The sequence below is a fragment of the Abrus precatorius genome, unplaced genomic scaffold (genome assembly GCF_003935025.1).
Source record: "Abrus precatorius isolate BTA unplaced genomic scaffold, Abrus_2018 Scaffold8, whole genome shotgun sequence".
NCBI lineage: Eukaryota > Viridiplantae > Streptophyta > Magnoliopsida > Fabales > Fabaceae > Abrus > Abrus precatorius.
The window spans coordinates 38,109,775-38,118,394 of NW_020874428.1; the positions used below are offsets into that span (position 1 = coordinate 38,109,775).

The 8,620-nt window shown below is 29.6% G+C and overlaps 3 non-coding genes across 3 annotated transcripts; all 3 read left to right on the top strand.

The window, feature by feature from the left end:
* The first annotated feature begins 7,792 nt into the window (after positions 1-7,792).
* On the top strand, positions 7,793-7,976 carry LOC113848672. Its single transcript, XR_003501935.1, has one exon. It is a non-coding gene; the product is annotated as a small nucleolar RNA Z112 (small nucleolar RNA).
* Positions 7,977-8,000: 24 nt separating this feature from the next.
* On the top strand, positions 8,001-8,152 carry LOC113848689. The gene has a single exon (XR_003501952.1). It is a non-coding gene; the product is annotated as a small nucleolar RNA snoR2/U65 (small nucleolar RNA).
* A 142-nt stretch (positions 8,153-8,294) lies between these two features.
* Positions 8,295-8,371, top strand: LOC113848667. The gene has a single exon (XR_003501930.1). It is a non-coding gene; the product is annotated as a small nucleolar RNA snoZ7/snoR77 (small nucleolar RNA).
* The last annotated feature ends 249 nt before the right edge of the window (positions 8,372-8,620 follow it).

Consider the following 8,620-nt stretch of genomic DNA (forward strand, 5'->3'; position numbering starts at 1 on the left):
CCCAAGGACCAAGCATTTGTGGGTGGAACTAAAATCCACATGCCTATATATAGAGAGTATATGTCAGGGCATAGACAACACAACAGATATGATGTGAATAGAATATACCTAACTCCATTTTAAAAATTGCCCAAACCTTATAAAAAATATTTTTATTATATTTTTAATTAATGTAAGATATCTTAATTAGCACACACTCTTACATTTGAGTTGGATATCTATTTTGTCAAGTTTGTAAGACTGAAAATAATCTACTACGTTAAAATTAGATAAATTCTCATATCAGTTATTGGTAATATTTAGTGCACATACAAAATGTTTGTTTTCTTATATTTTTATAAATAGAATAAAGATGTAACAATTTTTAACTTCATCTCTAATTTTGTTTTATTTTAAAATACACTAAACATAATAGAATTTATATACTGTGTTCCATCTCATTTTAACACTTCTGTTAAATATTAACATAAAACTTGCACTTAGTCCTTAGACTTTGACCAAGGAAACTTAATAATCTTTAAAAATTGTTAATTATTTAATGAATGCATTATTTGGTTCATAATAAAGAAGGGGAGGAGAGATTTTAATAGAGAAAAAGAAAAGAAGGAAGAGAGGAAGAATACTTTTTCAATGGAGAAGAGGAATATCTTAATTGGTTGACAAGAAAAAGGAGAAAGAAGAAAAATAAAAAATTTAATATTATATATTTAAGATGGTCAAATAAAGTTATAAATTAATAATACTTTTATCAGATTGATATAGAAGTTTTTCTCCCTCAAAATTCTTTCTTATTTTTCAGAGGAGAGCAAAAATTAAGTAAAGAGATATTTTAATCTCCTTTCCTTTCATTTTTTTTCCCTAAAAATATTGAATTGAAGATTAAAAAAATTATAAAAAAACATTTTCTCCTCTCCAAGCAAACACTATAAAAATTATTTAGCAGAAGCTGAGATCTTTCTACCGTGGTTACTGAAACACAGTGGAGTTTAATGCATTAAATGATACAGAGTTCTTTCCTCTCAGAGTGCCCACAATTTGTAATTAACATAATTGGTTGAGAGTTGAGACCACCCATGTCGGAAGGCCCACAAACTATGTGATTTGAACCTACAAAAACGGTTGATGTTAATTATATCAGCACGTATGCTATAGATTTCTATTTGCAATTCATTGGATTTTTTTCCTTTTACTTTTCTGGTCTTCACTTCTCATAATTACTGCTGTCCTCATTAAGTGGATTGCATTTTGCAGTGGGTTGTGGACTTGATGTGTTTTTCGGTAAAACTTTCGAGTGGGTAATAATGCATAATTAAGAGTAACAATGAATCATTAATTATGTGAAGATTATTTCTCAAGTAAAACAGAATTCTTACGTGTAAATGATGTTTGCTTGTAGTGCGCCTTCCCCTCTTTTATTTTATTTTCTTTTCAACATGGATATTCCTCCAATTAACTTTCACTTTTCTTATTGTAATCAATTTGTATATGTGGATCCATAATTTCCATCTAAAACGATCATCTAATTAATTACCCTTCTTTGTCATCTTTCCGCAAAGTTGAAGCGTTTTATTTTTCATTTGCTTCGGGGGAGGGAGCTTCATTTAACCCCTAAAAACATTAAATGGGTTGTTGCCTTAGTAACACCAAAGTGATCTCTAAAATCCTTACAAAACTTTGGTGATAATTAATGGCTAAAAAGGAGAGAGCAAGAAGTAAAACTTTCCACCGTTTAAGTCGTGCATTCCATCTACAATATGTATACTAGTGAAAATAATAGTCGTATGCAACCCATATATGGCTAAATAAAAAGTCTTTTATAGTGAAAATCATAAAAATAAAATTATGGCTCATATATATATATATATATGCTCGATGGAACGTTATCTTAAGGGAACAAAGACCATATCATCCGATGCTTGATACGATTTAAAGGACAAAGAGTACTAGACAATATGATCCAGTTTCCATTGCTCAGCAAGATTCGTGATCTGCTTTGCCTAACTTCTTTTTGAAAGCTTGTTTGACGTTTAATTTTATTTAATATTCTTTTAACACAAAAAGGCTTCGGTTCAACACTGTCACATAGTCCACACTAAAATTCCTTTTATTTTATTTTTAATTTTGGGTCACAATTATTATTTCCAAATTTTAACTAAAAGCAAAAGTAATTAGTTATTCTTTTGTTAAATATCCTGCATGGGGTGACATAAATATCTATATATATTGTTGCACCTGAAATCATGACATTTTGCATGAGCTAATTATATTTTCCACTTCTTACGATGACGTTAACATCAAGAAATATAAAAAGTTAACAGAATGTGTAAATTGCTTAATTTAACCCCAGATGTTATATAAAATTATGAATTAAATGCAATCTACTATAGAAAGTTATTGATAAGACATATAAGAGTTATATTATTCTTATACATATTTTTATAATTATTATTTTTCTCTATTTTGCTCTATTATACATTATTTATTTTATTTGCTATTTCTTTCTTATTTTCTTGTATCTCTTGGCTATAAAACAAAAATTGTATAAAAATACTATACGGGTAAAAATGTCCTATATAAAACTAATCGTCACACTCACCGAAATGTTTAGGATACGCCAAGGTATCCAATCATCTGTCAACGTTGTCGATCATTTTGGAGAAAAAATGAGCAACTTTTCAGGAAAAAGGAGCTGCGTATATCTCTTTTTCAATAATCATCTGAATTGATAATGAATTAACCATAGAAATCAAGTGGAAAAATTCGCAATCGTGCACGTCAATTTTGTTTTGTTTAACGTTTTCTAGAATGACCCGAACATAGCTTTTTATGTATGAAAAATAATGACCCCTAGATCTAAGATTATTAGTTTTGACCAAGAATTACATCTATACGTCCATCTTCAGTAATAAGTAATAATTATAATGTCTTTAATTCTTTTTACACCCTGATGATGCTTGCATGCACTGATGAAGAAAGAAAGAAATGTATGAATATATGTATTCTTACACGTGTGCATCTCGAAAAACCAATGATAGTATCCATAGCATGCAATTGCAAGGATTTGAATTTTGACAGATGGAGTCGCAGAAGGAATCAAGAGAGAGAGAGAGAGAGAGAGAGACATATATATATATATACGCGTTGCAGACAAAAATGCTTTTGATGCGTGCACACCGTGCCATTCATTCACGTCTCTCTTTTATACCTTAGAGAGGTCCAATTTCTCTTTATCCATCCATAGCACTATGAGAATGATGGGCGGTGTTGGAAGTTTGACGGGCTAAAAGTAAGGCATTGAGTGTGACCCATCAACGATGTGGGTTGTGCATAAGGGTCCCATTCTGCTTCCCAACTTGCCAACACCATCTCATCACCTGCCACCACTCTTTCAAGCACCACTTCCTCTTCCTAGTTTCACACGTGATCTCAACCCCTTCATCCCATGCGCCTACATTTTTCAACTCTCTTCTTTAAAGTCATATATATAATCTTATATTACATTTATTTTTTTATGACTTACCACAATAATAAGTCGACTTAGATTATTTCATTTTTAAAATTTTGTAAGCTCTAATATATGGCATGAACATACACTACATGCATTGTGCGTACACTGACATACATGCTCATACAAAAGGATCCTCCCATTATTCAAAAGCTAAAGTGGGTAATTATGACTTCTACCTCCTTGTTTTGTTAAGATAACAGGAAAAATAGTTGCGGAGTTCAGTAATTAAAGGTTGAAATATAAACTATCATCTATGTTAACTGATATTAATCTCTTTACTTGGTTTTAAAAATGTGTATAAAGTTGTTGGGATATCTTTTTAAAAAATTTGATTAGAGTTTAAACTACTCTATATTATTATATCTTGATATTATGAACTCTCCCCTTTGAGCTTGATCAAAGCATTAAACTGTGAGACTCCCTGGGAAAATTCTTCTTTTCAGTTCATGAAGATGACAAGTAACAAATTACATATGGCTTGAGTCATCAATAAATTTAAATTAAAAGAGCCAAAAACATCATTACTTTGATGCAACATATTCTCAAGAATGGATGTGCAGTGCTCAATTAGTTATTTCACGCCGTGTGTGATGCTAAAAGCGGCTATAAATTGATTTGAAACTTAAAATTATTAACACGCTTGAATGTATCTGGCTTGCAAAGTGAAATCTTAGTGGTGTATTTTTAAGAGATTTGTTAATTAATGTTTTTAAAATATTAGTTAAAAAATAACAAATATTTTTATTAAAAATTAAGTCATTTGTATTAAAAATTAAACATAATATATTAATAATAAAATTTTATTTTAAATTTGTAAAGTAGTGCTTTAAAGATGTTGATTATATATATATATATATATATATATATATGTAGACTTAAATTAATTAACGTTGAGAACCCATATATAAAGGCTTGATGTTCAAGCTAATTAGTTAACTTAAATTAAGACAATGTCACCTAAAAAATTATTAGTAGCTTTTGGAATTTTGATTCACACAGCTAACCAACTTAATGCTCTCTTTAGTTGAAAAGGTGTGCTTTTTCCTAATATCAACGACGTATGATAATTTCGTAATTCAAATTAAACACATTTGTGTGGTCTCACTTTTTAGTTTTTTTCTATTAAATTAGGTTTCACGTTATCCATCTCCAGTCTTTTTAAATGCAATGAAGAGTCTAACTTTGGTCATCTATCAAATAATCATTATAGTAATATCGTTAATCATTCTAAACTATCAATATACATGTGAAAAGTTTGTCTTATTTATTATGTGCCATAAATTTAGTTAAACTTATTGTTAAAATACAATTGTACGAACTAACACACAGGTGTTTCACTTAAAAGGATTAGGCTGTTCTAACATCGTTTATAAGATGAAAAAGTAAAACATTATTTATTTATTATTGATTTAAAGTATATAATTATACATAGTAATTTAAAATAGTTTTAACTTAGACAATTTTTTATTTTCTTATTTTACAAACAAATTTATTTTAGAGGAATTTTTTACTTAGTAAATAAAATAGATTTAATACTATATAAATTCAAACTATTTATCATTAATCTGTTTTTAATCAATAAAAAATACTTTCTGCAAAACTAAATTAAGAGAGTTGTTTTATTGAGAAGTCAAATTAAGTTGATGGGACTATTTCCATTATAACCTTTTTTTAATGGTTGTTGGCTGCTTAATTAGTCTATTAACTTTTTGCTAGAGTCTATAACCTACTTGATCAATAGAAGCGGGAGAGCTTTCATATTTGAGAATCTTCATTTCATGAGGCTCTGTGTCTTTCTAAGATGATAGGAAAAAAATAATGTTAAACCCACCACACGAATAGGATGTTCTGTCTTCTTCCATTAGAGCCTAGGGACATAATAAACACCTAATTCTCTTCATCACTCGTATCAAATCACCAACAGCTCCACTTTATCGATGTAAAAGATTTAAACGTGAGAGCTTATGTAAAATCACATGCCACCTAATCTACCCATGCCCATTATCTCATTCTCTCTCTCTCTCTCTCTCTCTCTCTCTATATATATATATATATATATATATATATATATATATATATAAATATATAAATCAAGGATAAGTGAGCAACATACTGTTTTAGTACTTAAAATTGTACGTGTTTTATTATTTTATTTTTTGAACTGTTAAATAACATTTTTTGAAATTTTAAGAAATTAATTCTTTTAGTTTTTAATGAAATTATGAAAGAAAAAGTTTTAATTCTTAAAGTTATTAAAATTTTGATATTTTAATTTTTAAAATTATACATATTCATTAATTTAATCTTTAAAATATGAAAAAGATTCTAAAATTGTTAAAATTCTCATAAATCTTTATTCGATTCATCTAACGACATGTCAACGTTTTTCATACATAACATAAAATTTAACATTGATAAATCTTAATTTGCTGGCATGAAATAAAAAAAATAGAAAATTATCTTAAATGTATACATATAATTTTATAAATTAAAATGATAAATTTCTTACAATTTTAAGAATTAATATTTTAATAATACTCAAAATTAAATATTGAGGAAATACAAGTGACGTGTACAATGTTAGCTGTGAGGGACCATAGGGCCCTAGTGTCACAACACTGTCCGCTACAATAATAGCCAAAATTTCGTACTTGAATCGCCTTCAACACAGTTGAAATATAACAATGCCGACATACCAAAAATTTATAAAATATATTTGTTTTAATATTTCAAAATTTAAGCACTAATGAATTTAATTTTTGGCTAATAAAAAATGATATAATTGTTTTTATATAAAATCATAATAAAAGTAATATAAAAAATAAAATAAGTAACTTGTGAAGAAAATTAAATATTAAAATAATCAACACTTAGGATTAAAGAAACTAAAATTAATATTTACTCCTAAAATTTTCCCTCCAATCAATGATAACGGCTTTTTCTCTTCCATCCGATATGAACAAGAAAATATTATTGAAAATAGAGAGTGTATATAATCAAGCATTATATTATTTTGATATGTGTTAGGCACACGTGTGGTACACCAATAAGAGAGCCAATCACGGAAGAAATGGATGTGGTGGGACAGCAAGACTTGTTTTTCCCCTTCTAATTATACCCCCACATAGATCATTAGCTACAAGATATTATTAACTTAATAATCTATAATACAGCCATGTTTCCTATGGCAGGGGAACCTTATATGGTAAGATTTGAAGAAAAGTTTGTTTGTCTTTATCGTCATGCACCAAGTGTAAACAAAAAGAGTATGTTGGCATAATCCAAGGAGAAAATTAAATTGTTGATTGAAGTTGCTAGGAGATGATTAAGGATAATGGGCATACCTCCACCTTAGCAACACAATAATAAAATAATAATAATTAAAGAATAACAATTAATAGTTCTTAAACCCATGATTACGTGAGTTGTTCCATAAGAAGATTGAGTGGTGGGTAAAGGAGGCATGTGAATTGAGAACAAGAATTTCATGGACATTATCATATGTTTGCCATTGCCCAAGTGGGTATTACTGTGGATTGTGGAGGTTCTATAAAGAAAACAAGTTCGAGTAGAGCCTTGCAACCCATAAAGGATGCCTATAATCTAATATCAATTTCCAATGCCATATACTTTTCTTTCTTCCACTCGTCTTAAAACCGAGGAATACTATACATTTATAATCAATCGTTTTTTAGATACTGATTAAGAAATTAATAAACAGAAGACATTAAAAATATATCTATAATCACAGTAAAAACAAACTAATTATTTTTTAATTCATTAGTAAATATTCTTAAAATGATGAGATATATATATATATATATATATATATATATGTATATGTACATTTTAATATAAAAAATCCATTTTCCATCTTAGAGGATGGGACAAAAGGACTTTATTATTTTGTTGTGAGCAGTTGAAAGCCTGGCCCGTATTCGGTTTTTTGTATGACAAATATTCATCTTTTAGAAGGCCCACGTGAACCTTGGGCTTGAGAATCCAGGAACCGAAGGAAATAATGGGACAATCCTTTGGGCCTCCCGCTGGCAAGTCAGAGGTAAAATAGTCACTGTGCCATAACCCTAAACAGTCACCATTCTATAAATTCCACTCCCTCTGCGACACAAAATACTCTTTCTTAGTTGCTTTGGTGCTGCGGCTGCATGCCTGTGTGGGATAGAATTGTTGCTTGTTCTTCTTATCGTACATTGGCTTATTGATTAAGTTTCGTAGTTGTGTGTGCTTTTTAATGTTTCTAAATAGAAGAAGGAAAAACTAGAATCCCCAATGAGGAAGAAAACCCAATTGATAGGAAGTGCCGTATGACACTCTTAACAGCAGCGTAAGTGCGTAACTCAAACTATCCCGACTCGTGCATTGCGGCGTCGTTTTGGCGATGCGCTACCAGTCGGGATTAGTTTGTGGCACCGCTGTGTGTGTGATTTGAAAAGGGACTCTGAGGGTTATCGTTGTTGTTATTATTATCAAAGGTTCAATGCCACGTCGCTGGTAGCTAACTGTGCAATGACCAGCGATGCTATGATTGGACCAAAAGCAAGAGTTAATTGTTTCGCATCTTGATAGGAATCCGTGGAGTCGTTACTCATTTCATTTACGGAGCCGTTTTCTGCGATTACATTTTTCTTCTGTTTATAATTTTTTTTTAAAATTGAATCTTCTGTTTGGTTCCTAGAAGTGCATGCATATTTCTGGTGGAAAAAATAATTGGTTTATCAATTTTTTTGAATTATTTTTTCTTGAATGTTATTAGAATCTGGCAATGCCTGTGAGGACTTGCAGCTAAATTGGAATTACCTGCTGAATGATTTGCCATTGATGTAAAATTCTGGTTGACTGAGGCTCCTTTTTCTGTATCTACATCACCTTTAATCATCCTAAATGCAATTTCCTAACAATGCAATTTCGTTAACACAAATACGAGATCTTTGGAACAATTCATGAGATATTATAGGTTTTGTAAACAGATATTTATATAATTAAAAAATTTCCCATACTGAATATATCATTAATTGTGCTTAATACTCTAGCAGCTAAGTCAACAAATTTATATATATGGGATTTTATAATTTTTAATAAAAGTTCGTTATA